General features: G+C 39.7%; 1 long non-coding RNA gene across 1 annotated transcript in view; it reads left to right on the forward strand.

The window, feature by feature from the left end:
* Positions 1-15,003, forward strand: part of LOC140104930 (uncharacterized) — a 122,478-nt gene extending 107,475 nt beyond the window's left edge. The window contains exon 4 of the long non-coding RNA XR_011850453.1: positions 14,778-15,003. This is a non-coding gene — a long non-coding RNA (uncharacterized lncRNA). The remainder of the gene's footprint in view (positions 1-14,777) is intronic.
* Positions 15,004-17,705: the final 2,702 nt, after the last annotated feature.

Below are 17,705 nucleotides of genomic sequence, written 5' to 3' on the forward strand. Positions count from 1 at the left end.
ACCCTATAATACTTTTTAACGTAATCTACTGACTAATATGCTAATTTATCAGAGAGGCTACTGGGGAGTGGAGTAGCCTCTCCTGGTAGCGGGCGCAGAGGCTACACCACACCCCAGTAGCATCTGTTGTCCATCCCCCATGCAAGTGGCAAAGTTGAATATGGTACACCGCTGATTCCTGCCGCACTCCCAGGAGGGAAGGACAGCAGAGGCTACTGGGGCATGGAGTAGCCTCTGCTCTCGCTCCCCGGAGAGGCTACTCCACTCCCCAGTAGCCTCTCTGGTAAATTAGCATATTAATAGGCAGGTTCCTGATGGTTTGTTTTCTTGAAGATTTCTCAGTTAATCTCTGAATGTAATTTTTCTTGTCACTAACAAGCTCCGAGATGGAAAAGTGACATTTGATATTACACCTGAAAGAAGTTATTATTCCTCTTTCATAATATAATAAGTTCACTATTTTAGCATTAAGCTGAAATCCATTTTAAATCAATATCACATTAAGAAGTATTTCTGTGAATATGAATAGCTGCATTTTATTAGCTTCTGAACTATTAGCAGACGCCCACAGGAGACCCATTTCCATAAATTTCCATGCATTTCTGGGATAGCGTTTAGAAATGGTCAGGGATATTGTCAGATACAGACATCGAAATCCACTCAATGAAGAAACATAAAGGGAAGCATTGTTTACTGACAGACTGTCCAAATGTTGCCCTATGACACTTCGCAATTTTATTCATAGAGATGAGAGAATCGCCCGCAGTTTATACAGCAGAACGATTTTGCCGTATTAGGTCAATAGTTCTTTTTGGAGGAATCAATTTATGATTGTTCCACTTTGAATTTAACCAAAATAAAAATCAAAAATAACTTTAAAAGACGTTTAAAGGGCATAAAAAAGTTTGTGATTCAAGTACTTTCAATTTGTTTTTTATTTTTGACATTTTTGCGGAATTCGTTGTTCAAAAAATTGCAAGCAACAATTTAACCATAAAACTCGACTTAGCTGGAAGTCTTATGTTTGGGGTTTTTTTAGCCCCATGCATCAGAGCAGCCAACTTTCTCTTATTTAAAGAGGCAACAAAGTAGACAGAGTATGAATAAATTCTACAAACCATCTTTATAAAAAGAAAATCCGCAACTTAGGGAGTGGCAGAGGATTTCCAGCACAAAAACCAACCCCTCACACTCGGAGAGGTAAATGCGCCTCATGTCATTTTAACCAAATTGAAAAAGTGGTCAAGTTGTCAAAATCTTTTTAATATATCTTCATATTTCTTTTATAGCTCTAACCAATTTTGTCGTTCCTCATGGTCCCTGGTTGCACCCACATTCTATATTCCTTATTAGCATATTTTTGAAGAGCAGAAGAGAATCCAGGGAAACATGGGGTGAAGGTGAGGATGCTAAATTTGTTCCACTGTTGCTTTTGGTCAGCTTCAAAGCCAAGAACCAGAAACTCCATAGCAACAAGGTAACCACTGAGATACCAAGCTGCATATAGTCTTCATATAGAAGGGGTTCCAGTTGTAGAAAAAATAAACATTTTTTTTCTGGTAATGTGCACTGTGAAAGATCCAGGTTTGCCTAAAATTGTTTGCCCTGAAATGCGTTTCTCAAGTGATGACATTAGAAAGCCTTTATTATATAGTGGTCATGGTAAAGTGTTGGTAGAAAAGGTTGTACAAGTTGTAACCAGGTTGATATCTTGAAAAGTTCCACTCTGATTCTAACAACATGGACCTTGAAGGCCAAGTAACTAACAGTTCAATCCAATATCTTCATATATTTAATTGGAAGTTGTCCTCCACAATTCTTATAAAATTCCTCATAACAGTTCTGTAACCAATAACCCTAGAAAATCCTGGAATTGTTGCTTGATAATAAAGAATGGAAGCTCTTAGGGCAATTATGCATTCACTATTTTCTTATTTCTTGGACTACCCACTGATCATGAGAATGAGGTACCAGATCTCACAAGTGAAGCAGCTAGGCCCAGAATTCAATACTATAGGAAATTTCCGAGCACAACACTCAAAAAATCTACATCACTATTATGTGCTGTTATTGAGAATGCCAAAGACAGCCCAGTGCTGTGCAACTTACTGCCCTCTTACAATCATCGAATGGAGTGGGAGGAGGCGAGCTCTACCTGCCATTCCATTTATTAGAGACAACATGTTACCATTTATGTGAACAGTGGGGTGAGAGCCCCACAAATCAGATTGTTATGCCCTATTGTGTGGATAGTAGATCATAATAAAACTTGGGAAAACTCCTTCAAATAGACCAGATCGCACCAAAATAGTGCAACTTTCTCTGTAGTAGAGTAATATGGTGTTCTAAACTATGGTTGGATTAATATTTTGTGTGTTTTGTTTTTCTTTTACTTTTTTGCTATTTTGTAGAAAATAATATTTTTATTTCATTATGTCGGGGTTAACTTCCAAGGTTCGGAAGTAAGTAATATAAGAAATTAGAAGAAAAGCTTTTTTTTTTTACTGTATCTGTGTTTATGTGATGTTCCCACCCCATTGATTTTTCCTGTTGTGCCTTTAATGGCTCAGCTTCCCGTAACTACTTAGCTTTGAGGGAACAGAATGTGTCTCGTTAGGGTGATGTAATTAAAGGAAAGGTGGACAGAATGCCAAGTCTGGCTCTCTTCTCTAAGCACCACCTTGGATATTGCCGAAACCCAATTACTGGTTGCTATGTTTGTTAGGAAGTACAATCATTCGCTCTCTTAATAATCTTGTTTTCTGCTCTTGACTCTTGTTAAGAATGTCTGAGCCTCTCAAGCATGGAGAGACAAATTTAATTCTACATAAAAGTAACATAAAACTAATGACAAGAAAATAACTGAGGACTACTCCACCCTTGTAATCTTACGTTAGACGACTGTTCAGTATAAATGAAACGTATTTCGAGAGGCACAATGATACTTCATTGTCTCTTCTTCAATATTTGTCTCTAAAATCCTCCATATATCCTCCCACATGTGCCCTTATAGTAATGTTAAAAACATCTTCAGACATATATTGCTCTTGTGGAAGACAGTGACCAATCAACATACATAGAGATGAGTGTTGCTCTATTAAAGGCAGGGACACACATAGTATATCACTGAATTATGTGGAGTCCTAAATGGTCATTTAAAATAGAAGAACAATGAAACTCCCACATGCCTCACGATGAAGCGTGAACCAAGATTGAAACATTTGAGAGAGTGAATGCAGTGAGTACTTGAAGTACAGCTCACACGGTATTGATATTGTAAGAGCATTGATCATCATAAGAAAGGGCAATGGGTATCGTGGCAGTTATTGCTGCTACCAATTTCCATGAACTAAAGGACCTTAAGGTGTCCCAAGAAGTTAGTTAAGACAAAAAGGTAGGACTTGAAAGTTTTGGTGGCCAAAAAAAAAAAAAAATCAGATTGGATAGTAGATTTTTCCAAAATGTATTATTACAGATAAAATAACTCTCGATTGTTGCCCGAAGAAGATGGCAATCTAGCATCAAAAGTGAAGCAATTTTTATGGGGAATAATCAACCATGGAAAAACCTCTTGAATCTGATTCTTTTTATTGTGGTGTCATTGGGTCACCGTTTGCCTTTTTGGTCACTCTTTGCTACTTTGTCCCTGTTCCATGTTTTCCTAAGGAAATTGGTCAAATTTCTGATAAGTTTGAGAGACTCCTGAGCCAAAGTTTCACGTCAGGAAATTGACCAATACAGGTCATATTACATATTCTGCTCGTCGAAATTTTTTACTGTGGAATGGAGGGCATTTTTGTAAGTGAAGAGAAAGAATAGCAAAGCAGATAGCAAAGTTGTGGGTCATTCAAATGTTCCTTGAGTTGCAAACACTAGGTATTTAATTCTTTGTAGAATTAATGAATTATACTCAACATTACCTCAACCCACTCATCTTGGGATACCTGGAGCCAGTAGCAAATTTGAAAAGGTTATTCATGAAAACTCAGAGATCCCAAATGGACAAAGTGTTAAAAAATTACCATATTTTTTGGATTATAAGGTGCACAAAAAATCCTTAGATTTTTTAAGAAATCATTGGTGCGCCTTATAATCCAGTGCGCCTTATATATGAACCGTACTTACAGCTGCCTTGAACTGTGCACAGGTCTGTCACCTGCTGGTCATTCATCCTTATAATCAGGTACGCCATATAGTCAGGTGCGCCTTATATATGAACCTAGATGTTTTAGCAGGCATTTATTGATGGTGCGCCTTATAAACCGGTGCACCTTATAGTCCGAAAAATACAGTACAATAACAAAGGTGTTGTGGGAACCGGACCAGGGTAACCATGCAAGGTTTTTTCCAACTCCAACTTAGCAGTTTTTCAATAACCTTAAAGAAAGATCACATAAATCAGTGAACATGCAAAATCGGGGGTTCCCCATTTAAAGCCTTTTAATATGTGACCTACAATTTTTTAGAAAATCCATAGAGATATATCATATAAACCCAAAATATTATCAACTATTTCATTTACTTATTAATAAAACCTAGCAGAATTTCTCTGAGAGCTGAGCAAGTGACCTCTCTTGGCTTCATCCGCCACCACGTGACCAGATTTATCATTCAGGATGTATAAAACATATTTTTATGACCTTGGACTTGAACATAAATCATGACTTTACACTTAACTATTCTTCTAATTTCCATCAGTAGGAGACACTGTTTTTGACCTTAGAGGGGCCACGTAAATATCACCAAAAGGGACTCGATCCCAGCTGCATAATGTGTAGGTTTTTAATCACCTTTCTCTTCATCATAACTGACTCCTGCATCGAGACACAAGGGCAAAGAGGATGATATAATGATCTTGTTGGTGACTGACAGTCTCACCTTTGCATTATTAAACGGAGGTGACTCCAAAAGTTCAAGAATAATAGTGAAAAAAAACATTCCAAAGCCTTAACTTAAAAATCCATTAAACGAAATACATTCTTGCCTCGCTAAAAAGCCACAAGTCAGAGCAAGAAATCTAATACCTGACAAAATAGTTTAATCACTGATACAGAGGGTATTTCAGCACTGGGGACAAGCTCCACCGGTAAAACAGGGGTCCTAAATTCCTTTTGTATAGTAGTAGGCGATTCTAAGTATGACCCACCACCAGAAGTGTTGTTTGCTGGTGGCTATTATTGTGTTATATACTTTAAGGTGTTGGGTTCAGAGCAGTCCCAGTTGTCTAAGGTCAGCAGTTAGATTAAGTAGATTACACTCAAATTATCGAAGTCCACAGTTAATGGTATTGGTAACAATGTACACAAGCATAGCCAAGCTAACCCTAAAATAAGCTAAGACCAAAAAATGGATTTAGGTTTCTTGTAGACCACTGGGAAAACTTCACTGGGTTATTGTGTATCCTCATGAACAGGGGCGGCAATAGGGAGCGGAACACTGGGCATTTTCCCAGGGCTCCCTGTATGTGGACTTTTGTGGGCAGAGGATGTATTGCTCCCTTAATACCCCTTGTTGCATTCCGTGGTAAAGATGCTTATCATCTATCTCCTGTCTATATATTTATCATTTTTCTGTCTAGTTATCTATCTCCTATAATTTCCTATCTATGTTTCCTATGTTTTTTTTAAATCTACCTTATATTTCTGCATCTATATTATCTTTCATATTTTTCTTCTCTCATCATCATCTTCATCTCAGTGCCGGCTCCATGTTTCAGTAGGCCCCAGGCCGACAGAGCCTCCGTGGGCCCCTTTGCAGTGAACTTATTGGGTGGCATTAATAATTCAGAAAGTAAAACAGTCTCCTGTTCACTTTAATATTCTCTCGTTTATCATATGAAACAGCCCCATCATGGTTATTTTATATAAAGCCCCCTCACCTCCTATGGATTCATTTGGAACAACCCCAACTCAGTCTCATCAATTCTTTATGTACCATCTTATGTGGGCCCCCCAACAGCCCCGGGCCACACCATTTTCCCAGGAATGCCCAGTACTGGCGTCGGCCCTGGTCTATCTCCTATCAAATTTTCCTTCAGCCCCATATTGTAGATTGTCTTACCATACTACTGTGTGTAACTACGAAGTGTTATCATTGTGCAGGACTATAGGAGCATCTTACTGCCCGTAACTGTTCATAAAATAGTTTTTTATTGGGGCCCCACTTTTAGTTTTTCCAAAGGCCCCACTTTCTTTAAAACCATCCCTGCTCATGAATAATGGGCCGGACACTTCGCCTGCACCTGATGTGTCATTGCTTTGTTAAATGTCGGCTGGACGGAAAGTTCCAAGGACCTTTTAAGAGGCTGGAGATTGCTGAAGAAACCAGGAACAGTCAGAGCGGCTGAAGAACTCTTATTTTATTAGAATATAGTTGCTTGAATAATAGTTACTGTATCTTATCTATTTATTATTTGTATTAATTATTTTTACTTTATATCTACTGTACTGACAAAGTTCACCAACTTTCTTGTGGTGCATCATTAACATAGGGCGCTCGACACAATTTGAAATTTACATACGGCACTCAGTCCGAATCAGTCGGATCGTCGGACAACACACACCCTAATTTGTGTCGCATGGAAGCCAGTGCAGCTGTGCCACAAAAGGGTCGTATGCATCACAATCGCAGCGCACACACTTCTTCAATACCGTTTTTGCAGGCCGTTTTAGCCATGAAGAATGTGTACAGTCCGACAAAAGTGTGCCGCAAAGCCCTTAGTATATGTGCCCCACAGTGCCAGAACTAGTGGACAAAACATGCATTTTCTGACCGGTAGACCCCCAGAATAAGATCTAGAGCAAGTATCTTTAGAATCTGTTTTAGCCATGAAGAATGTGCACAGTGCGACAAAAGTGCAGCACAAAGCCCTTAGTAAATATGCCCCACAGTGCCAGATCTAGTAGACAAAACATGGATTTTCTGACCGGTACACCCCCAGAATAGATCTAGAGCAAGTATCTTTAGAATCCGTTGTAGCCATGAAGAATTTGCACAGTGCGACAAAAGTGCGGCGCAAAGCCCTTAGTATATGTGCCCCATAGTGCCAGAACTAGTGGACAAAATACTCATTTTCTGACCGGTAGACCCCCCAGAATAGATCTAGAGAAAGTATCTTTAGAATGTTTTAGCCATGAAGAATGTGCACAGTCTGACAAAAGTGCAGCGCAAAGCCCTTAGTATATGTACCCCACAGTGCCAGAACTAGTGGACAAAATACTCATTTTCTGACCGGTAGTAATACGGCTGCTGTGCCATCTTTTACCTTTTATACAATTTGATTTTCGAGCATCTGAAGTTGTCTCGCTTTTAATATATGACTTTTTGGTTTCCCTTTGCAATGATATGTCGACGTATTAAAATACACTGTGGTCAAATAGCGCTTTACACTTTATGAAATTATAGCCGGAGATATCCGGGATGACACAACAAGGTGTATTGATAGATTGTTTTCAAAAATGTTATACCTTGCAGGTAGTTCTATTGGAAGAAATCTATCAGCCGCTACCCTTTCTTCAGAGCTTGTTATTTGTATGTGATTTATTGCAGTCGCAGCGGAAATGTTGTTAGTGAGCATTGGGGAAGCACTGGGTATAATGAGAAATATCAATGTATCCTCATGTACTTGCTCGCAGTGACAGTCAGTAATCCATCTCGGTGACACTTACCTTGTTAACATTTTGATCAGATGGCAAATTTGTCATTTTTCATGGTAACAAGTCTAGGTTTGCACAAGTAGCGTGGATGGAAGGTGGAGATGAAAGACTTGTCGGGGGGAATTTTTGCGCATGAAATAATCTGCAGTCTTTCAAAAAACTGCAATAATTACTTTCAAAATTCTCAAGGGAGGAAAAAAATCATAATAATTCAGGGTCGAAAAAGCTGATATTTTTCTTCATTTACATTTATAAACTAGCTTTTACCGTACTTGACAGCTTGATTTACACACCGGCAGAGGAGATCACTAACATAACATGATTATTATAGATAATATAACTTTACTCTCCGTCTTCCTTCCTTAGTGGGTGACATAAATAGTTAATCATGGGTATTGGAGCCAAATTTACCACCGTTTGCTGACATGAATTGGCATGTTTATTAGGTTTAGAGATTACTGATGTTTTCTTGCGTCTCTTTAAGTCAAAGCTTTGACTATTTTGCCTTTTTATGATTTGGGGAATTGATAGTTTAATATCGTTCTCCCTTCCTGATCTTCTGTGCTTGTTTTTAATAGCAAAAAGCACTTGTATCCATAAGCTCAGCTTACAATTTCTTTGACTCAACGCAAAATCTGCCAAAAAGTTGCCTCTTTCTGTCGATATTATCAGGTCCATGGTCATGTGATATCACACAGTTGCAAGTCTCATTATCATAGAGAGTAATCAGAGCTGTGTGGTATAATAAGCCACGCACCTATTTGACACCCCACGACCAGGGATATAACGAGCCATGCACCTGTGTGACACCACATGACCAGGGATATAACGAGCCGTGCAGCTGTGTGACATCACATGGCCAGGGATATAACGAGCCGTGCACCTGTGTGACATCACATGACCAGTTATATAACGAGCGGTGTACCTGTGTGACATCACATGACCAAAAATATAATGAGCTGTGCACCTGTGTGACATCAAAAGACCAGAAATATAATGAGCTGTGCACCTGTGTGACATCACAAGACCAGAAATATAATGAGCTGTGCACCTGTGTGACATCACAAGACCAAGGGTAGAATGAGCTGTGCACCTATGAGACATGACCAGGGATATAAGGAGTCGTGTACCTGTGTGATATCACATGACCAGAGATTTAAAGAGACATGCACCTGTATGACATTACATGACCAGGGACCATTTATTATCCACACCAAGTAAACAATGAAGCTTCCTATAGATGCTAAAAATGTATAAAATTATAAAAATTGCTGCAAAAAAATTAAGTTTTGAAAATCTTTTCTATGGTACAACAACAATCCCAAACATAACCTCAATCTCTAGTGGAAAGAACAATGAGACCCGGAAGTAATAATATGAACCCCACAGATTCCAGATCTCATCATTGTCCAGTCTATCTAGAATTCTATGAAGAGACTGAAGGATGTGAGTCAGCCTACAGAAAATCTGTACTTAGTTCTCCAAGATGTCTGGAACAACCTCCCTGCTGAGGTCCTTCAAAAGAATTAAAGCTGGACCCATTCCAGATAACCCAAATTTAGCTGAACATTAATAAAGATCTACCTAATGTACGACTAAGTGATCAACTCAGTTGTAATGTTCAAAATATATGTCCATTGATCACTATGCCATCAAGTATGTTGTTAGGTAGCAACACAAATTACTGTGTGTAACTTTATTGTTTTGTTAAAATAAATAAAAAAATACTTTAAAAAAAAAAAGAATTAAAGCTGTTTTGAAGTCAAAAGGTGCTCAAAGTACAGATTTAGATTTCTCTTTTGTTCACTAACACTTCTCTTTATAAAAGACACAGCCACCTGAATCGACCCTTACTTTGGAGCTTCTTCCACATTTGCCTAAAATTTTTGCATAGTAAATGTAAGTACAATAAACGATCAAAATGAGTGAGAAATGCGAGATCCGCATGTAATTCTTTGAGCACGTATTTGATTGTAGAATTAGATCTGAGTTCAAATTCCCTCGGATAGACTGCAATCTCTGGAGGTTCAATGATATTTTCTATTACTCCCTGATTATTTCCTTTTACATGGTCCCGGCATTAATTACACTATATTTGATTATCAGCAATTTAATTAATTGCATAAGAGAAATCTAGGGAAAACATTCATCTATGTCAGCAGACTTTTCTGTACAAATTAAATAGTGATTTTGTATTTGAGAAAATATATGACTGTAATTTTCCGACATCTTCGGAGACAGTCACGGCGGATGTGAAGACGAGTCACCTTTTCTTTACGAATTATAATTTTCAGAAGGGCAGGTTTTGAGTTTTTGCAACCAAAATAAACAAACTTTAAACATACTTTGAAAAACTTAAAGGGCATTTTGTACTTGGATCCAAATGGATTTTGTTACAGAGCCAAGACATAGCTGATGGGGCAGATTTACTTACTCAGTCCATTTGCGATCCAGCGGCAGGTTCTCCGACGCTGATTTGTGTCTTCCGGCGATTCACTAAGGTAGTTCCCCGATGTCCACTAGGTGTCGTTGCTGCGCTGAGTTCCGTCGCAGTTCACTGAAGTTCACCAAGCCAGGCCGGGTGCAGGTAAGCGTGTGTCAAGTGACACATTTTTTAAAAAAAATATGGCTGTTTCTCCAAATCTGACGGGTTTTCCCGACAGCCATGCCACCCGATGCCGGTGCCGATGCGCCACAATCCGATCACGTGGGCCAAAATCCCAGGGCAATTCAGGGAAAATCGGCGCAAAACGGTAAAATTTGTGTAACCCGACGTAAAAATGTGATTCGGGCCCTTAGGAAATGACCCCCTATGTTTGTTCCTGGGTAATGTAAACTGTTATCATTGGTATTACCCAGTAAGTAACTGAATCAATCCACTTATAGAGGTTTATCAAGAAGTTTAGGACTAGGTTAGGGGTTAACAGTAATAATAAAGCATACTTACCTCGCTCTAGTGACCTATTCCTTTGACACAGTGGTTGTCAGTTGCCCAGCACTCTAGATTAGGCCTTAAGGTTACAAGGTACCTTGACTCACTGCATCCAATCTATGGCCTCAGTGGCCTCAATACTTCTGGCCTGGTTAGAATTGATGCGGAACTGCAGACCACGTCAACGTTCCATACATAGTCATGGTCAATGATAGCTTTCTCTGTTTGATACATAAGAAGGGCCCAAGGAGAGGCCATCATTTTTGAATTCTCCCTAGAGCACAAAAGTACAAAATAGCAATTCTTCGGAATGTTGTTGCCTCCATGACATCATTGTTCTCCTGCTAACACGGGTAAGTTATCAGGGTTTATATTGGTGCACTATCCCTGATAATGTTGCAGTGCCTGGTCCAATGCCAGGAAATTTGACTGTTTGACCCCTTATGCCACCTGGAAAAATCGCAGATCGGGCAGTGCTCGGCAATAGGTTATACCACTATTCTACACAAGGCACAAATTGGTGTAGAATTGTCCGGCTGTGTGGCCAACCACCAGAGGTCGGACCCTCTTGATGTACTTAAAATGAGCAAAGGGGTGGGGTTAACATCAATTTATGGTACAGAGTTCAATAAATCTCTCTCATCAGTAGTGGATTATAATACAGGCAGTTTGGGTGGTAGTCAGTGGCCCAAGCCTTCTAGGGGACCCATGGCCACCGAAGGCACTCACCAAATTTTATACTCAGAAGGACCTTCACCTATGAAATCCTTGTACATCTGTTCCTGCTCTCAATAGATATGTACACAAGAGCCATTTCAGGACCTTTGAAGGTCCTCCAAAGGTCCTGAAACTGCAGAAGGTAAAGGGACACATCCTCCATTTCCCAAGAAGCTGATTCTAGTACCAGATGTAGGAAGTGATTCTGGCTATAAAATTCATACAGCCCAGGGCCCATGGTAGTCGTAGTCTTAATCTGTATGTGTAATTTTGCAAGCAACAGCCTGTACTTAAGGAAATAAGTAGATGACATATAATATGCAGTTTGACACCAGGATAGTGCCACAAAGGATGTTATCATGAAGACACATAGTTCTGCATAGGAGCTGTAAACACAAAATGAGAATATTTAGATATTTTTTTATTTGAAACAAAAACTGGTTCGGCAGCTACAACAGCTATGATCCTATGTGAAAACGTTGTTATTAGTGTGCAGCGCAGAATCCCATTAAATAAACATTCATCGGACACATTTTTAATACTGTAGTGGATGCTTTTAGCTATTCAGTACTCTCTGTTGTAAGTTTCTGGTTTCTATGGTAACTCAAAACTAAATGTAATAGCTCTTCTGAGATACAATCTGGAAATGCGCCAGAGGTTCAATAAGATCGGCCATCTGTTTCCGTCTGTTGATGTTGTGCTATCAGTTTACAATACGTTTCTTGACATATTTCACCTGCCACACGTCGAAATATAGGGCTGTGTGTGATTTGGGAGACATTGTGAGATAACAGGATCTTTCTAACTTCAAGACGGATCCTAGTTTCCCTGGAGCGGGATTTGTACATCACAGTTCCTTTAATATAAAGTAGGGGAAAAAAATGTTAGAGACTTATAGTAAAGTTGAATAGAAATATACAGCAAGTCTCCCGTTGACGTCTGGAGCCTTCTGAAATATTCCATCTGCCCTTGAAACATTTAATAATTTAAAAATACAACCTAGAAAAAAATCATAAAAAGTTACATTTGTATATTTTTGCTGATTTTTTTTGTGCCATAGTCTTCGACAGCAAAATCCTAACGTTTATTTTAACCTAAGAACTGTCACATTCTGATAAATCCTAATATTTAGAAAGCTGTGCCCCAGGTCAGATATATTTCTCTTTTCTTCTTCACAAATTGTCTTTAATTTTAAGCATACCGACTACAGAAAGAGTCCTCTTTGGTAAAAGATCAAGAGAGTTGAACCCTGCTCAATGGTCATTCATGATATCAGCCAAAGGAAGAGGAAGCCTAATCCTGGTTGCTCCCATCTACTATGCTACCAGATGATGAGTAAGGTCATATGTGAATCTTTCCTTGGCACAAACCAAGACCAAAAGAGACCAGAGACCAAAGATACAACTTTATGGCAACCGTATTTATACCTTGCTAGCATATGTATTCTTAAATTGCGTAAATGGGGGCTGGGGTACATAATTTGCTTTGGTTCCCAGTTCCAGTGTTCTTGAAGTCTCCGGTTCATTAGCATTGTCAACTGGGCCAATAATGTCTGGGGTCATCGGATTCCAAGTCACCATGAGTGATTCCCAATCACTTCCGACCCAACCCGCCATGCAGAAGAACTTGATGCCACCCCAATACAGGAGCCACAAGGTTGGGTTCACATCACATTTTATGTAAACATTAAGCATATACGTCTCAAAAGCACTCAACATATATACTTTGCGTATAATTTGACTAATAGTGGCAGATGAAGGCATAGTTATTGCCTCCATCTGGCCACCAAAAAATGTGATGGCAATAGGTTGCAAGCTATGTCTTTCCATCCATTGCCTCTGGCTGAGCGACGTATGCGCTCAGCGGAGGCAATGGATGGCTATGGGGAGCGGATGCAGCGAATTGCATCTCTACCAACAGCCTCGCTGAGTGCATAAGTTGTTTAGCAGGAGGGGGAATCACTGAGGGAACACCCTGTTCATCAACAGGAGCCAATCACAGGAGCCATTCATGGAGAGAGGGGTCCCCAGGTGACATATCCCAATGTATAGGCATTCAGTGGGATAAGTCTGTGCCATACATTGTAAGGAATCATTGGAATCCTTCTGATGTGTCCTTACAGCGTATTGAAAATAATATGGTGTGAACCCAGCCTAACAAGGGTAAGTACAAACTTTTTTTCACAGTTCCCTGAAAAGTGGATTGGTGGTTGTGGGCAGTTGAATGGCCACCAAGATCTCTCGATCTGACCCCCTTAGACTTTTATCAAGATGTGCGGCATCTGAAACAAGAGATGCTAGCACAGCCTGTGCTAGCATTTCTTCTGTGGTGTTGCTATCAGTTTGTCAAGAGTGGGAGAAGAGGGTTGCATTGACAATCCAACACAATGGGCAGCACTTTGGGAGGGGCTTTCGGAGGGGCTCTACTTGGGACTCCATAAATATCATATTCACCCTTGAATCCACAGACTCATCTCCCATTTTTTAGGAAAAAAAGGCAAAGAAATACTAAACTGCCAAACAGAAAGGGCACACTTAGACTAAATAGTCTTAAACTACTCCCGACAGATGATCCTCCAGTGGGCCCAGGCTCTTCAACAGAATAGTAGCCTCAAGGTGCATTAGAAGTCAAACCCATTGAGGAATCACCTATTTGTCATAGGATTCATAAATATAATGGATCATAGATTTTATTTTATAGATCCTACATGGCGAAAGAGAGGTCCGTTGACTCTGATATTTGTGGTAGAAGCATTTTTCTCACAAATTAGGTCAGGCCAGGGCCTTTTGATTAATATATCTCCTGTAAGAATCTACTGCTAATGTCTAGGTGCAAGGTAGCACAAGGCGCCTTTATAGGCCTCATAAAGTCTATGGGGCACATTTACTAAGGGTCCACGGACCGCGATTCCGTCTGGTTTTCCCGAATATTTCCGTTTTGCGCCGAATTGCCCCGGGTTTTTTGTGCACGGCTTGCACACGTCAGAAATCAGGGTCGTGGCATTCGTATAGCCCGACGGATTCGGGAAAACCGCGGAATTTAAGAATCTAAATGTGTTGCAAGATTACGCACTCACATGCACCAGGAAGAAGAAGGTGAACTCTGGCAGACCTCAGTGGGGAAGCGACACATGCAGGAAATTGGACGCACAACCTTAGTGAATCGCACCGGACCCGAATCTCGTCAGACAACACACCGGAGGATCGCGACAGGACCGGGTAAGTAAATGTGCCCCTATGTGTCAATGGATTAGAAATGTTTTTTTATCAGCATGGGTGGAAAGGAAGGGGTAAACAATTAGGCAAGTGGATGATGGGTGTGAAACAATAATGCTTTTGAGTGAGTGATTTTTCTTCTACTTTATAGAATATTGCAGTCTATCGTTATTTTTCATGGCTTTTCAAAAACTGTGGACCCTTCCAAGCAATAAATGTCTATTTATAACTGCCCTCTAATCAAGTTTTTCTTGCCAGGCACAGTACAATTATCACACTCGTCTACCACTCGCTGATGAATCAACGCGTAGAAGAGGTCAAGACACCAAAATCCAGTTTTCCAACTCTAATAAAAAAAGGAGCTTAATTTCATAATAGAAATAGCAGCATTGAGCAATGAATTTGACGAATCATCTCTTCCTCCATCTCGACAGGTCATGGTCATGTGACCATGTCGGAAAAAGTTTTTGTTTTACTGATTTAAAGCCTTTTCCTTCCTTCAGTCCAGATAGCCGAGCAATGCATTTTCCTCCCTCTAACTGGAAAGAAAAAAAATAGGCTTTTAGTGGCCAGAACTTTAAGCTTTCCTATTTATTTGTGTTATGCTTCAGTAATTTACCAAATGAAAAATCAGATAAATAGCAGTATCAAGCTGCCGCCATGTACACCAGGAGAGAACTGTAAATATAATCATTTCCAAAGCAATGGGAAATATTTGAATCATGAAAATGAAATAGTATTAGGATCACACCATTACTTCCCATCTACGGAATTTGCTGTTTATGTAACAATGAGCTGTAACCTAAAACAAAGATTGCCAATAGACAATAAACCGCCATTGAAATCCCTAAAAGCCGTTGGTTGGTCATGTAGAAAAGTAGTTAAAGCAGTTTTAATAGGTTCTTTTAGAGATGAAGATTTTTTTTGAAGGTTCAGAGATATGTTAGAAGACTTAGGATACAGTGAAAGGTCAATTGAAAGGAGACAAGAATCTTCAACGTTATCCTACAAGTAAAACGAGCATTGCGTAGAGACTTTATCAGGTTTCCAGACCAGGTCAGTTAATTCTAAGGCCATTGTCAAAGTGTCTTTTTAATTTTATTTACACTTTAACCCACATACAGGAACCTAGACTTTTCTGTGGGTAGACCACAAGGCCACTATCTCTTTATAAGGACTGGTGGAGGCATGAGATAGATGGCATTGAAGGGTGGCACTATGAAGGAGGAGGCAGAAACAGGGTCGGTAAACTACTCAGAGTCAGGGCAGGCTGAGTTTGTTCCTAGTCAAAAAAATAGGCAAGACAGAAATAAGGAGATAATGTCACAGGAACACAAGAAAACAGTGAGTAACTGAGCACAACTGTGCGGCGCTATGTTTGGGTGGACCGTCACTCCCGATGATGTTGATGTGCAACATTGATTCAAATGCCACCAATGGTATTTAAAGAATTAACTCCCATGATTGGTGTCAACACCAATTTATCAGAAGTTCAGGGTTGGGTTCGGGGAACCCTACCAGACAAAGTTTGCCACAGACCCAAACTTTAGATTTAAGGTCCGCTCAACACTAGTGAAGAGAGGGTTCAGAAAAAGTTTCTCCTTCTGTCAGACCCGTCAGTCTTCTGCTAGCCAGAAAGCCCACTGTTTTAAGTGTTCTGTATAATGCTTTCATTCCTTTGTGGTGGCATTGTGGTGACTGGACCTATGCTCAAGGGACTCTTCTAATAAGAAAGTATATGTAAATTTATTGAGTATTTTAATAACAGGATAAAAGACCATAGAAGCCATTTTAAAGAACATCACTAAAATGATACCTTTCAGGGGTGTGTTAGAATACTTGATATAAAGAGGGGGTGTAGCATTGACACCAATTATAAAGCACATAGTCATTGATTGGCTGTAATGTGCTGTAAATCTATACACATAGAGATGGTAGATAATAGAAGTTCTAATACTGGATTCCTAAATTTACAAGTTTTTTTTAACTTTTATTTAACATGAATATTTTTTCCATCCTATGAACTGAAAGTTAAAGGTAGATTTTCTTAAAGGAAACTTACCAGTTAGAATGGGAGGGGTAAGCAGTAAGTACCGAGCACCAGCTCAGGGTGAGCTGGTGCCGGTGCTTAGTTTTGTTAGTGTTAATAACCGCTGTATCGCGGTTTTAAAACTTTTTAAACTTTAGAGCAGAAGAGGCATCGGCGCTGCGTGCGCGCGTGCGCCTACATAGGAAATGCCGGAGACATTGCGCGCCACGGTCGCGCGCAGCGCCGAAGCCTCTTCTGCTCTAAAGTTTAAAAAGTGTTAAAACCGCGATACCGGGTTAATCACACTAACAAAAGTAAGTACCGGCACCAGCTCACCCTGAGCTGGTGCTCGGTACTTACAGCTTACCCCTGCCATTCTAACTGGTAGGTTTCCTTTAAAGTTAAAGGGGTATTCTGGGAATATGAATGTCTGATACAAAAACCATAATGCTCTAAATAAATGAATAAAACAAACCTCAATGTCATTAGTCACAAAACAGAGCTTAAATAACTTAATTTTATGATTCACTAAATGTTAAGGGCTTTCTAAAGTAGGCAGAGTTATCAACAAGATGGCTGCCACTGGAAACTACAAGTCCCATACTTTAGTTCTCAGTAACTCCTCCTCCATCTTATGCGCAGCTCCCAGTGATGATCTAACAGATTATCTTGCTCTGTTACCATAGTAATAATGTGTAACTGCCATCACTGCACATTACCTCACTGAGATGACGTCTCACCACAACACCAGTCATACTGGATGTCCTGCAACCAACCAACTAGCCATATCTGGTGGTGATCATAGGACATGCCCAGGCAGGTGCAGGACATGTGATGTGTACATGTGACCAGCGGCCATCTTCTGTCCTGTGTCTGCTCCGGCAGAGGAAATCAATGGCCTGATTACAGGGTCAGTAGCATTTTAATTCTTCATTATATTGTATGTCAACAGCATTTTTCTGCTATGGGGAGCACAATTTTAAATAACAACGAATCACATATTAGCTTATATTTTAAGAACCCATTTGTATATAAATTATTCTTATTCATGGAATACCCTGTTTATTTTTTATGTATTGTGCATTTCTTTGAAAAATCTGTATACTGTGTCATTGTATATGTGAGCTGTGGTCTCCTGAAATACATATTTATGGAAC

Source organism: Engystomops pustulosus, chromosome 10 (assembly GCF_040894005.1).
Source record: "Engystomops pustulosus chromosome 10, aEngPut4.maternal, whole genome shotgun sequence".
Lineage (NCBI taxonomy): Eukaryota > Metazoa > Chordata > Amphibia > Anura > Leptodactylidae > Engystomops > Engystomops pustulosus.